The 14,031-nt window shown below is 40.2% G+C and overlaps 1 protein-coding gene across 4 annotated transcripts in view; it reads right to left on the reverse strand.

Moving 5' to 3' along the window:
* Positions 1-14,031, reverse strand: part of LOC136315157 (urea transporter 2-like) — a 452,042-nt gene that overhangs the window by 136,897 nt on the left and 301,114 nt on the right. For 3 of the 4 annotated variants that reach the window (XM_066246481.1, XM_066246482.1, XM_066246483.1), the window contains one exon: positions 9,796-9,886. The gene's annotated coding sequence lies outside the window, so the exon portion shown is untranslated. Of the gene's footprint in view, positions 1-9,791; positions 9,887-14,031 lie in introns of all 4 variants that reach the window. The other variant, XM_066246484.1, reaches the window with a different exon arrangement.

A 14,031-nucleotide genomic window follows, 5' to 3' on the forward strand; every position in this document is an offset into this window, starting at 1 on the left:
GGGCTGCATGTGTCTTTACGTATCAATGTTTCTGAGTTTTTGGGATATATACCCAGTAGAGGGATTGCAAAAGAATGAAACTGGACTACAGTCTCTCCCCCTGTACAAAAATTAACTCAAAATGGATCAAAGATCTAAACATAAGACCTGAAACAATTAAGTACATAGAAGAAGACATAGGTACTCAACTCATGGACCTGGGTTTTAAGGAGCATTTTATGAATTTGACTCCACAGGCAAGAGAAGTGAAGGCAAAAATTAATGAATGGGACTACATCAGACTAAGAAGTTTTTGCTCAGCAAGAGAAACTGAGAACAAAATAAACAGAAAGCCAACTAAATGGGAAATGATATTTTCAAACAACAGCTCAGATAAGGGCCTAATATCCAAAATATACAAAGAACTCATAAAACTCAACAACAAACAAACAAACAATCCAATAAAAAAATGGGAAGAGGATATGAATAGACACTTCTCCCAGGAAGAAATACAAATGGCCAACAGATATATGAAAAGATGCTCATCTTCTTTAGCTACTAGAGAAATGCAAATCAAAACGGCAATGAGATACCACCTCACACCTGTATGATTAGCTATTATTAGCAAGACAGGTAATAGCAAATGTTGGAGAGGCTGTGGAGAAAAAGGAACCCTCATACACTGTTGGTGGGAATGTAAAGTAGTACAATCATTATGGAAGAAAGTATGGTGGTTCCTCAAAACACTGAAAATAGAATTACCTTATGACCCAGCAATCCCTCTACTGGGTATATATCCCAAAAACTCTGAAGGAATCATTTTCAATGAGATCTGGAAGCACATCGGAAGGCCTCTTTCCTCCCACAAAAGTTCTTCATATGTTATATTCACTTCCAATCCTCCTCTCTCATAGAGGTGTTCAGATGCCTTTTGAAGGCTGGCTCTGACCAGACTGTGAAGGCACCTCCCTTTAGCTCCAAAGTGCCTGAGCCATTTTCTTTGGGATTATGCTAGGTGGTGGTCATCCTTCCTAATTGTGGGGGCTGTCCCATGGCAAGACTGTGGCAGTGTGGGCCTACTTTTGAATCCCCCTCCTGCTCTGGGGACTCCATGCTTACTCTTGTGTGTCTAACCTGCTCATTGTCAGCCCAAGCCACATTGTGGGTCTGAAGAAGTGGTAGGTGAAGTTGGAAAGGATTTTGCTGGGGAAGCTCTATAGCCAGGTGTCAACAGAGAATCCTTCCTTGACCATCCTTTAAAGAATAACATCCTTTTCTCCTGCCCCACTGCTCTCTGCCCCACCTCCTGCTCTATCACCATCCCCTGATGAACTATTTTGTGTACAGTTGAATGTGAGCTCCACAGAGATGCTTGCTGTTCTCAACCTGCTGTAGCCACAGTGCCTGGTCCTGGGTAAGAGCTCAGCACATATTTGTTAAATAAACTGTTGCATGAATGTGGTGGTCAGATCACTGCTTGCTAGAGTCTGGGGAGCAATGAGTTGCAGTGAGGAAAGGGTTGAACTGGGAGCCAAGAAATCCAGGTTCACCTTCTAGCTCCGCATGAGTCTCCATGTACTTCACTCCTACCCCCCCAAGGTGCGCTGGCCCCTGAGGCCGTTACAACACTGACAGTTTCTGGATTATTGAAAGGAAGAGCAGTGTAGGAGAGGATATGGGGTTTGTTGATATTCAGGGCAAGATTGTGTTTTGGCTTTGACACCAACTTGATGACTTTGGGAATGTCACTCAACTCTTTTGAGTTTCCAAACTTTTTGTATAATAAGGGTAATACTTTACTTCTTCTCTAAGAGGGAATTGTGTGCACTGAATAAATTATTGTATATGAATGAAGACTTGGATGCTACAATCAGGGTGGTCTCGGAGATGTTAGTAGTCTCTCTTCATTCATTTTCCCACTCAGTTGTCTGGTTGGGAAATAGACCACCATGTTAACGGGCATGAAGCACTGCCCCTCAGGGAACTGGTGCTGCCCCGGAGCCTCACCTAGTCTTTGCTCATCTCAGCTGCTAAAGAGCCTTTGGTGGCCTTCAAGATCTCAGCAAGCTGATCAGACCTGTGAGCAGAATCTTGGCCTTACATTACAGATATTGTGTTTCCTTTCCTTTGTTTTCTCTGGACTCTTGGTTGCCACATTGAAGATATTAATTATTTTAACAGTTCAATCCTGAATTAGATTGGCACCTTTTATGAATTATCATATTTATGTGATCAAAATCCTTCAAGAGCCAGAGACAAGTTTTTCATGAGTGTGTCTTTCTAGGGGGAATGACTCGCTTCAGTAAGACGGTAAGGGGGTCTCTGGCCCAGCAGAGAGGCACATACGGGATCCCAAGATTGGAGCTGAGACTCAGCCTTGACTTTAGTCACCGCTCCTCTGATCTGTCTTCAAGGCTTTAATTACTTGCCCTGTTCTGTAGGTCCCTAGGAGGCTGGATGACATTTTGATTTTGTCATTTTGCCATTCTATCCTTCTCCCCTTTCCTTCCTGCTTGGCTTCTGGATGGCGTGGAGCTGCAATGACCATCTCAGATAATGAAGTAACCTTGGGGATGGAACACATATACTTAAGGGTGACAGAGCAGGAAGATGAAAAGATCCTGAATTCTGGACATCATGCAGAATTAGCCATATTAGCCTTGGAATGCCCACCTCCAAATTCTTTGAAGCTGGGAGAAATACTGTCTTGTTGTATTTAAGCCATTGTTATTCCTGGGCCTGTTCATAGCCAGAGAATGCTGTGTTTGATGCCATGGCAGAGCTGGGGCTGGCTGGGCCCCCTGTGTGCCTTGACTATCATGCTTGGCAATGTTTCTTTCTTGACCCCACTGCTCCTGTGTGTGGGACTGTCTTGCTGTGTGTGCATGAGCTGAAATCCAAAGCCAAAATAATTTCCAGGCTGTCAGCTCTGTGTCCTGTGGACTCATACTCCCCACTCCCTCTCATTTCTACCAGAGGATAGAGAGAGGTTGCTGGTGAATAACTTTTCTTCCCCCTGAATTATTTACTTGATCAACTGCAATAGCCACAGCACAGAATGTTATAATGTTAACATTTTGCTAAATTAGTTTTAGTTTAGTTTTCTTTTTTTTTTTTTTTTTATAAATTTTATTTTTATTTTATTTATTCATTTTTAGAGAGGAGAGAGAGACAGAAAGGGAGAGAGAGGAGAGAGAGAAGGGGGGAGGAGCTGGAAGCATCAACTCCCATATGTGCCTTGACCAGGCAAGCCCAGGGTTTTGAACTGGCGACCTCAGCATTTCCAGGTCAACGCTTTATCCACTGCGCCACCACAGGTCAGGCTAGTTTTCTTTTTTTAATTCAAGAAATAACACATTATGGTTCAGGTCAACCCTCTTTGAACTTCCTTGAGCCTAATTTCTTTCTTCCTCTAAGAAACCACACATATGTTTGAATCTATACGTTAGAGATGTACTATTTTGTAGGTTTTAAACGTGAATGTAAGTGGTATATTAATATGATTTGGTTCTTTTCGCTCAATTTCAGTTTTCCAAAGTCATTCTCTTAACACATGTGCCTAGCTCACTGGGGCTCACTGCTTTGAAATGTACATCGTGTCTTTGTTGCCCTGTGGATGAGCATTTAGATTCTTTTCAATTTTTCAATCTTGCAAAGAACGCAGTGATAAACGTCCTTTTCCACGTCCCATTCCACTTAGGAGAGAGTTTTCCCAGGGCATACATCTAGATGTAAAACTAGTTGTCATAGAGACACATTCCTTCACATTTCAAGATATTCCCAAATTGCTGTCTGAAGGGGTTAAAACAAGTTGCACCCCCCCCCCGAAATGGTAGTGCCCACTTGTCACAGAAACTTGGTGTAGTCGAACCGTTTAGTGTCTGACAACTGGATGAGTGTGAAATGAGTTGCTTTAATTGGCAGCTCTCTGATCATTCATGAGGAAGGACATCTTTTCATGGTTGTAGAAACCATCTTGATTTACATTTCTGTGAACTGTCTATTTTTATGTTTTGTCTGTTTTTTTTTTATTGGGCTGTTTGGTTTTTAGCTATTGTAGTCCCCCCACAACATATAGTAAATATTAATCCTTTGTTGATCAACGGCGTTGGAAACTCCTCCTGTAAACCTCTCACTTGTCTTTTGGCTTTGTTCATGGTGTGTATGGTCAGGGAAGCCTTTCATTTTAATGTAATCTAATTTATTCATCTTTTTCTCTTTGTATTTATACTGAATCTTAAGAAATCTTTTCTTGATAGAAAAATATCTTTCTGAAATTTCTTCTAATAGTTCAAAAATTTTAAACTATTAATGCCTCAATTTTTTTCTGACAACTAATTTTTGAAGTAGAATTATTAGATTTCCTGTATATAAAATAAAAGCACATCTGTCTCTGGGAAAAAAATAAAAATAAAAAGGAGTCTATAAAATAAAAAAATTAATAACTTTTATCCTTAAGTGCATTTGGAGTTTATCTGCAATATTTTATGCATATAATAGAGCTCTAATGTTAATTTTCCAGTATGGCGAGCCCATGGTTGTGATGCTATGTATCAAATAGTTTGTATTTTGCTGACTTATTTGGCATCACTCATTATGTACCAAATTTCTACCAATGCATAGGTTTCTTTCTGGACTTTCATGTTTATTCACTGGTCTCTGTTTCTCTATATCCCTATCCTGCTGCTTTATTGTGTGTTCTGATATCTGTGGTGTAAACCTCCCTTCATGGCATTCCATCTTAAAATTCTTTGGTTACTTTCAGCCTTTTTTACTTTATATGAATTTTTTAAATTCATTTTTTCCAGTGTCACTGAGATGTAATTGACATTGTATAAGTTTAAGGCATAAAGCAGAATGGTTTGACTTATAGCTATTGTGAAATATAGATGAATTGTGATTCATCTGTTAAAGAAATGCTTCCTTCTACATCTTTCAGCAGGTTCTTTTCTTCCATTTCATCTGCATTCCAAAGATTTGGGTTCAGTTTCAACTCTGCCACCCAGTGGCTGTCTATTTTGGGGCAAGTATCTAATCTCTCTTTAGTTTCCTCATCTGTCAGATATGCTCTGCCTACCTGTTCTGCACAAGGTTGCTGAGCTGATCAAATAATATAAGGATACAAGCATGTTTTGGAGAGTTAAAAATGCTGAGGAAAAGTAAAAAACAAACAAACCAAAAATAGTTAAAAATTCAATAATCTCAGGACTAGCTTATGACAAAATATAAAATTCAGATGATTTTTTTCCTCAGCTTTCTGTTTCTCCACCCTTCTTGGTTCCCTTTTCTCCCCAATCTTCCAGGGTTGTGAGACACAAAAGTCATTTATTACAGTAGACTTTGCAGGATAATGTATTAGAGGTAACTTTATTCAGAAGGTTTGGGTCCAATTTCAGACTCTATCAGACTCTAAATTTGCGATTTAAGGTAAGTAGTCACTCAAACTCATTGAATCTCCTTTACATAATTTCTTATCCAGTAGTGTGAAATCCCCCCCCCCAAAGAAAGAAAGTGCTCTGTAAAATATGAAGCCTTATGAGAATCAGAAGATGTCATTATGATGTTGATGTTATTATTAGTGTTTTTGCTGATATTTACATGGGAGAAAGGACTTATGGGAAGGCTGTGATGTTTACTGTGCACTCACCACTTGAATTAAGGCACACAGGAGAATCAAACTTATATTGTCTATAACAGTGGCTGATCCAATACAGTGTCTACACAATTTTCTACAAAATGTAGGCAGTCCCTTTCTTAAATACCATTTCCTATAGATAGACTTTGTAGCTAGGCATGTGGAGGAATGGAGGTGATTGGAAGTCCATGATGTCTGTCTGGACATTCAGAGCTACTCAGGTGCAGGGGCTGGGCTCAGCAGTGATTTGAGAGTGAGAGCCTCGAGGGGTTCAAAGGGGGAACAAATGAGTCATTATACTCTCCTTGCAGATACCAGTCCACTAAAATGAACATTAAGGTTATCCCTGATGTTCTGTGAAAGGACTTCCCTTGGAGTGAACATATGGCAATATCCCCACATCTTTCTCATTCTTGCTATTCAGACAACTAAAGCATCTTTTTCTCCTGCACCAAAATCAGACTTGGGCTTAGGCCAAATGACATTCATGACCATAGCACACCTGTGTAATCTAATGCAGAACACCCTTCTTGGTAATTAGGTGCTTACCCTTTCCTCAATTCTACTGAATCAGATTTCTTACCTGTTCTCTAGCCACCTCCACAGCTGATGCTGTACTCTCTTGTTTTGACCACAAGTCTCTACTAGAAGTTGCTGGAATCCTTCTAAGCTAATGTCAGCCTGACCACCTCTGCTCTTAGCCTCTGCCAATGTCCACTTCTCTGCTCTGATTTGCACAGTGCTCTGGATTTTTCACCAGGGGTTAAGTCTTAGTTCCCGGAACTCATGGTTGGCCTGTTTTTCTCTAGGGTTCACACCATGTCTGACCTATCTCATTCTCCTTTCCCATGTGACTCTTGCCTGTTCTTGTTATCATGTTCATGAAGCTTCAAGGGTTTGACTCTCTTTTGAGACCCTGTCCTGTCTAGCTTTACACTGTAGATAAAGCACATGACTTTTTTCCTTTTAATTCATAAGTTCTGAGTACAGGATCACTGTGAAACCTGCCAGTCAGGTAATGTTCCGAACAGACTACAGCTGGTTTTGTTATTTTTTTTCCCAGATGGAAGAGTTGCTCTAGAAGAAGCTGTGATTGTCTGCTTAGATCCTATATTATGAATGAAGAACAAATTCACCTACTACTGGGAGTTGTCTTTCTCAGAAGAGAGCTGGCTTGCACCTCTTTGGGGCACCTCACATCCTGTCACAGCTTGATGTGGTCATAACAATTGGTGGGGGGGGGGATTTAAAGGTCCAGCCCCTTATTACAACACTGAAGGGCCACTTCATTCTAGGGATCTCCATGGGGTCATCTAGTGCCTTGTGGCAAGCCTGCAGCCCAGCTCTTCCCATTTCCCATTTTTGCCTTCTTCCCTTTCTCTGCAGAGGTTGATCCTGAGAACACTCCTACTTCCAACACACAAGTCTCCGTATAGACTTGGATTCCTGGAGACCCTAATTTATAGCAGGAGACCTTTATCTGCAACTTTCTTGCTCAACCAACCAACTCTCTTTAGACTGACTAGTCTTAAAGAAGACAAGACAACCTGAATCCAGTGGTATCAAAAGGAAAAATCCTCAAAGGCATTCCAAGTTCACCTGACCAATAAGGAACTGAAACTGGGTTCCTCAATGATTCCATTTCTTTCATACAGTCCCATTTTACATTTGGTATACTGCTATCATGTTGACTTAAAAGAAATGGGTTTAAGAGCCAAATGGCGACTCTGACTGGGCTATAATGTGATCTTGGTCGTTAACACTTAGCCTTCATGATGCTCAGTTCTCTCACCTACAAAATGGGTGTGATAATAGTGTGTCTGTTTTCTATTTTATGAGGGTGTCATGAGAGTTAAATACCTAAATGTAAATCACTATAGAGAAGAGATATTATGCTTTTATTATTGGTGGTAATCATAATTATTGCCTGATAGTAACAATGATATTACAAGAATCAGCAATTGTGGTGGTGTGAGTAACGCATTTCTGAAATTATTCATCATATGTAGGTACTGCTGGAGAAGTCATTCATGTGTTGAGATAATGAGTGCCATGACTCTTTCTTTGGGGTTTTATATCCATCCTATGAGATAGATCCCACTCTTGTCATTCTAAATAACAAGAAACTAAGGGTTAGAGGAAGAGATATGTTTGAAGGCTGATATCCTGAGATTCACTGGCTTCTACAGGTTTTCAGCATTGTCAGGCACACCTAGCCCTTCCAGTGTAGAAAAACCCTGTGTCTTTAAAGCTTTGTTATCAGTGGCTTGTTGCCTTAAACACAAGAAAGTTGGTATTAGAAGTTCTTTTATGTGGGGAAGAATGATTAATTTTTCAAAGAATCATTGATAAGTCAACTAATCCTTGCTCTGTGATCAATGTATGAATGCCCATTAAGGATTTTCTCAGCAAGAACTTTCTAACACTATGATTTTTCCTGACAGGGCCCATGATGAATTTAGCCTACCACAAAGTGGAGCTGCTGAGATATTCTTACCAGCCAAGGACTGACCCAAGACCTTTTTCATCAAGGTGAGGACCGTGTGACTAGTTCTATTCCATGAAATGTGTGTCAACCGTACGTAGACCACAGTGATTATAAATGGGTATGGCATCTTCACTTTCTCCTTGCTTATAAACCAAGGGTATGCAGAAGACCCAGCATAAAACTCAGAGGCCCAAGAAGACAGTGAAGCCACAAGATAGGAGGTCCCTGGATTTCTGAATCATCACTTAGACAAACACCCATTTGGATCTTACATGAGGGAAAAGTGAACTATTATTAATGAAACTTCCAGTTAACAGTAAACATTTCTAGGTATTAGATCATAGAGTCCAGAGATATAGGTATAGGCTTTAACTAAATGTTCCAGTTGCTTTGGTATGTAGCTTATAGTCAGAGATTAAGAAAGTGTGTTAGTCATGTCCTAGAGGCCTGCCTACAAAGCAAGTTCCAGAAAAAATGTTTAACAGTACACTTTGCTTGAGATAATAGGAAAATGTAGTTAGTTAAGCACAAAACAATGATAACTTAAACAATAAGTCACTAGATGTTTAGTTTCTGCCTTTTTCTCTAAGGAGAACATCACTGACACACAATTATGAGTTGTTTTACAAAATCCTGGTTCTTCAACCTAGTTAGATCACCTAACTACAGCGACAAAGGCACCAGACAAGATGACGTCAGGAACTGAATTCATTGACCAAAGAAAACCACTGAAGCTCACATGACAACTAACCAATCAGCTTTACCCTTGACCTCTAACCTTTAACCCTCAGTTTCTCTTTTAAAAAATCATTGATTAAAAACCATCTAGGAGTGCAGATTTTGAGCACAAGGTCATCATCCTTTTAACTTAGTGTTGCCAATAAATTTTAAAAATTTCTCCTCTTTAATACTCAGGGTTTATGTTTGGTTCTGTGCTGTGTTGAATGGGTGAACCCTTTTTGGTTCAGTAACATTAAACCACCAAGATTTTAGTGTTATCTCTTATACCAGCTATTGTACTATAAACCCCAATGGAAAAAGATCCATCAGTATTTCAGATCTGGTTCTAATCCCCTGCCATCTTGGAAACTACTGCTTACCCCATGAATACCAGCTCACCCATCCTAAGCAGCTTTCATTGTGTTCTATCTAGGAATAGAACAGCTGTCTACTTATCAAACAACAAAAATCTATGTTTGGCAAAATGGTAGTTTTCATCAGTAAACAACCTAAGACAACAGTACTTACATTGCTAGAAATGTTACTCCTACCCTGAACCAGTGGTATCCCCACTCAGGCCCTCCTGGTGACATTACACAGGAACACTAATGAGGTGTGTGGATGATAAATGAGTTTATCTTTTAACTCAGTTATCTCCTCTTCTTTCTCAAATTTATAAATATGTTCAGCAGTGCCAGATCTGTTTGTCTATTTTTGACACGTAAATCGAAATTGTTCTTCTAAAATTTTGCAGAGAAGGTGGTCATGTGGAATTGGAACTGAGCTGGGAAGACACTGGTTCAAGGGAAAGAATATTACCCTGGGACTCAGTTCTCTCAAGTCAATCACATTTCCATGTGGTCCTAGAGACCTCCGAGGGTGAAATAATTTTAGTTTTTCATGGTAGCGTTTTTGGTGATAATGGTTGTTTTAGAAGACACAAACATAATGACAAGTTCTAGAACATACTCACAATGTCCTTGGTCACGGTGGAATCAGTGGATTCTATAAAGATCCTGCGAACTTGTATTTAGTTGACTTCAAGTGGCAAGCAAGAAATAGTGCTGTCAAGACAAACAATGGAGGTCAGAAACAAGAAATCTAGAGGATTTAAATTGCTTTGTTTTTTAACTTAATAACATTTACTCTTTTTAAAGTTGTAAACAATCCATGCTCATTTTAGAAAAGAACAGAAAATATAGTTTAGGAAATAGGACATAAAACTTATCTGTGATCCTACTCTCCAGGTATAACCGCTGTTAACCCATGGAACCCTTAGAGATTTTTCATGAATGTTTGTGGATATACGGATATATATTTTCCTATTTTTAGTTTACAAAACTGAGATCATACTATTTTGTGACCTGCTTTTATTTCATTGAATAAAATGTTATGAATATCTTTTTTCAATAAATAAACTTCAACTATACGGTAGATGGTTTCTAAGATGTTCCCAATGATCCCCGCCTTCTTGTTTCTCGTACTGTGTAATCCACTCCCCTGGAGCATGTGCTGGACCCCTGACTTCCTTCTAACCAGTAGAATATGGCGAGTGTGATGGGATGTCAGTTCTTAGACTGGGTTTCAAAAAGTCTCTGACTGCTCTCTTGTTCACCCTCTCTTGCTCTTTTTCTGGCTTGCTTTCTGTGCTGAAGCCAATTGCTATGTTATGAGCTGCTCTACAGAAAAATAGGGTAGTGAAACTGAGGCAAAGAACTGAGGGAAACCTCCAAACATTGGGCTGGAGGAACTGAATCCCACCAATAATCGCATGCGTGAGTCTGAAAGTATTATCTACAGATCCTCTCCAAGGTAAGCCTAGAGATTGTGAGAGACCCTGAGTCAGAAGATCCAGCTCAGCCATGTCCATGGATTGCTGACCCACAGATACTGTGAGAATAATATGTGTTTGTTATTAAGCTACTAAGTTTTGGATTAATGTAGTTATATATAACAAATATAAACCATGTAGTTTTTAATAGCTGTTCATTATTCCAATGTAAGGTTGTACCAAATTTACTCAATCTTTTATTGCTACACATTTTGGTATTTTATTTTACCTGTTTTATTTGTTATAAACAGGGCTGCCATGAATGTCATTGTTAGCTAATTCTTGGTATACATTTGTCATTCTTTCCTAAGAGAAAATCCTTGAAGTGAAATAGTTCAACTTCAAAGGGTTTGCATCTGTTAAGCCTTTGAGATGCTATTTCCCAGTTGCTTTCTGGTAGGACTGGACCCATTTACACCCCTGCTGGCTGTAGTTCTAGTGGCTGCTGGCTCACACCAAAGGGTTTGCGTTTCTGAAGCATAGTTTTGGTTAATTTCTACCACTGTGTCTTGAGCTCTGTCTCCATGCATACCAGTTGGAAATAAAACTAAATACAAATACAAAAACCCGAGAATGAAGATGAAGATTGAATCTTCAAAACTACTAGGTAATTTGAAGCTAAACAGTTTAATCAACCTACTATTGTTTTCAAATTGGTTAGATGGCTTCAATCATCCTCAAATTGTAATTTTTATCCTTTGGTGAGCACTAAACTTCTAAAAATATGGCGATGCTCATATCCCCAAGGACTTAGGAAGAAAAACACTGGTTAAAGTCAATATAACAGAGAGCTTTTTTGAAAATCTTAGGTTATTTTGGTCACACAAAAGATTGTCAATAAATTCAACTTTTTTTTTTTTTTTTTTACAGAGACAGAGAGAGAGTCAGAGAGAGGGATAGATAGGGATAGACAGACAGAAACGGAGAGAGATGAGAAGCATTAATCATTAGTTTTTCATTGCGACACCTTAGTTGTTCATTGATTGCTTTTTCATATGTGCCTTGACCTTGGGGCTACAGCAGACTGAGTAATCCCTTGCTCAAGCCAGTGACCTTGGGTCCAAGCTGGTGAACTTTGCTCAAACCAGCTGAGCCCGCACTCCAGCTGGCGACTTTGGGGTCTCGAACCTGGGTCCTCCGCATCCCAGTTCGACGCTCTATCCACTGCACCACCACTTAGTCAGGCAATAAATTCAACTTTTTAAATTACCAAGCCGGATGAACTGAATTCAACAAATATATTTTTAGAGAAAGCCTTTTACATACATAGATAACACCACTATTTCCCAATTGCAACTTCAGTGCTGGGGGGGATTAATATTTTAATGAATGCTATATATTTTAACAGGCTCTGAAACTTGCAGTTGGTTTAAGCTAAGGGTGCAATTTCAGGCATCTAAATAAGTTAATAAATGAGGAAGAAAATCCATGTTAATTGTAGTAATTTGCGGTACTTTCAAATTCTTAATTAAGAAATAAAATAGGATTCATTATCCATGCCCACTGTAGATGGCATACATAGATCACCATTATGACCAGACCCAAGACCTGAAGTTATTGCCATAAATGAAACAACAGAGAGAAATCACTGGCCAAAGAAGCAAAGAAGGAGTAGAGACAGCCATGTAAAATTCTTTTCTTCCCAAAATGCTCTTCTTTCTGACCTTAGGATTGTATTACCTTAAATACCTCCCATGAGACTGGAGTCCTGACCTCCCCTACCCCCCAATCTTTGGGATAGATTTTTCTTTTAAGCCCCACACAGAACATTTATGAGCCTGTCTGGCCACCCTAGTGGTGCCAACATTTCCCTGATCTCCTGACCACTGAGGTCCCCCCCCCCAGATATATATATACAGACAGACAGGAAGGGAGAGAGATGAGAAACATCAACTCACAGTAGCAGTACCTTAGTTGTTCATTGATTACTTTCTGATATGTTCCTTGAGCAGCGGGCTCCAGCTGAGCCAGTGACCCCTTGTTCAAGCCAGTAACTTTGAGCTCATGTCTATGATCCCAAACCCACTAGGCAACTCCATGCTCAAGCTGTTGAGCCCGCACTCAAGGCGGCAACTGGAGGTTTCGAACCTGGGTCCTCAGTGTCCAAGGCTGATGCTCTATTCACTGCACCACCACCTGGTCAGGCCCTCAGGTTATTTATGTGCCTGTACTTCAGGTCCCTGTCTGCTTCATTGTCTTGGTGAGTACTAATCTTCTTGTAAAAATGTAAGAAGAGAAGAGCTTTTCTTAAAATTAGAGAAATTCTGACTCATGCTGCCTTTTGGAAATTAACCATTAAATTAAACTAAGTAGAGCATATACTTTATCATATGAAAAGTACTTCTGACAGGGACTATTGCTTAACTGGATAGGACACCAGATAAAATTCTGGACAGACTAGGATGCTTGGTGCCCCCAGTGAAAACCCATCTAGGGTTAGGGTGGGGACGAACGTGGGTTTTCAGGCAGTTAGAGGGAGCTCCGGCTTGGTGATGTGGGCCGTGGGGGTGGTATCGATGCATGTCTGAATCAAGGAGCATTGATACTCTTAGCTGCGGGCAGAGGTGGCTGATGACTGTGCTTTTATTAGGAATACTAGGATGGACTGTAGTGTGCTTCTCTCAGACCCTCTCTTGCCTACTGTCCTACCAGCCGGCAGGAACACTCCATGGGCAGTTGACATATCTGGGGACTCCATGTCTGTTGACCTGGGCAGCAGAGCACTGAGAAAGATACAGAGCGTGAGCAATTTGGATGAGTATGAGAGACTTAAGACAAAAAGAAATAAACAACAACAAAAAACAAAGGAAAGCATCCATTGAAGATCTCTAAAAGGAATGAGGAATCTTGTTAGGGATTAGACAATGAAATGTTTTGAGTCAGAAGGACAGTTTTTGGTTTTAACCCAAGGAAAATCAGAAATTAACACAATACTTCTCATGTGCCCATTGTGTAGGAAGGCAAAAGAATAGTCTGTGACAAACTGCTTGTTCTCAAGAGACTGGAAGAGTGGATTCCTTGAGTCAAAATCTCCAAAAGGAGACCAGAGCAGTCTGGACCCAGGAGCTATTCTGACTGAGCCAAGCAGAAGTTTCCCTGGATCACGCCCACGGTCAAAGCCCCCACGGAGTTCACAATGGCTGAAATGAGTGTCTGTGTCTGTGGCGTGCAGCTTCTCAAAGGATCTTTGCTCCCGGCTGCATCTGGATGGAGTCCTGGCCCTTGTGGGACCCAGGGGCCTGTTGCTGAAGGAAGTGTGGACAATTACCTACATTCCTTAGTAAAACAGGGTACAGAATAGAGTCATCTGCCTTTATCTATCTGATGATTCACGGTAAGGAGGAAACAGAGCTCTTCCAATTTCAGAAGTAAGATAAA

The sequence above is a fragment of the Saccopteryx bilineata genome, chromosome 11 (genome assembly GCF_036850765.1).
Source record: "Saccopteryx bilineata isolate mSacBil1 chromosome 11, mSacBil1_pri_phased_curated, whole genome shotgun sequence".
NCBI lineage: Eukaryota > Metazoa > Chordata > Mammalia > Chiroptera > Emballonuridae > Saccopteryx > Saccopteryx bilineata.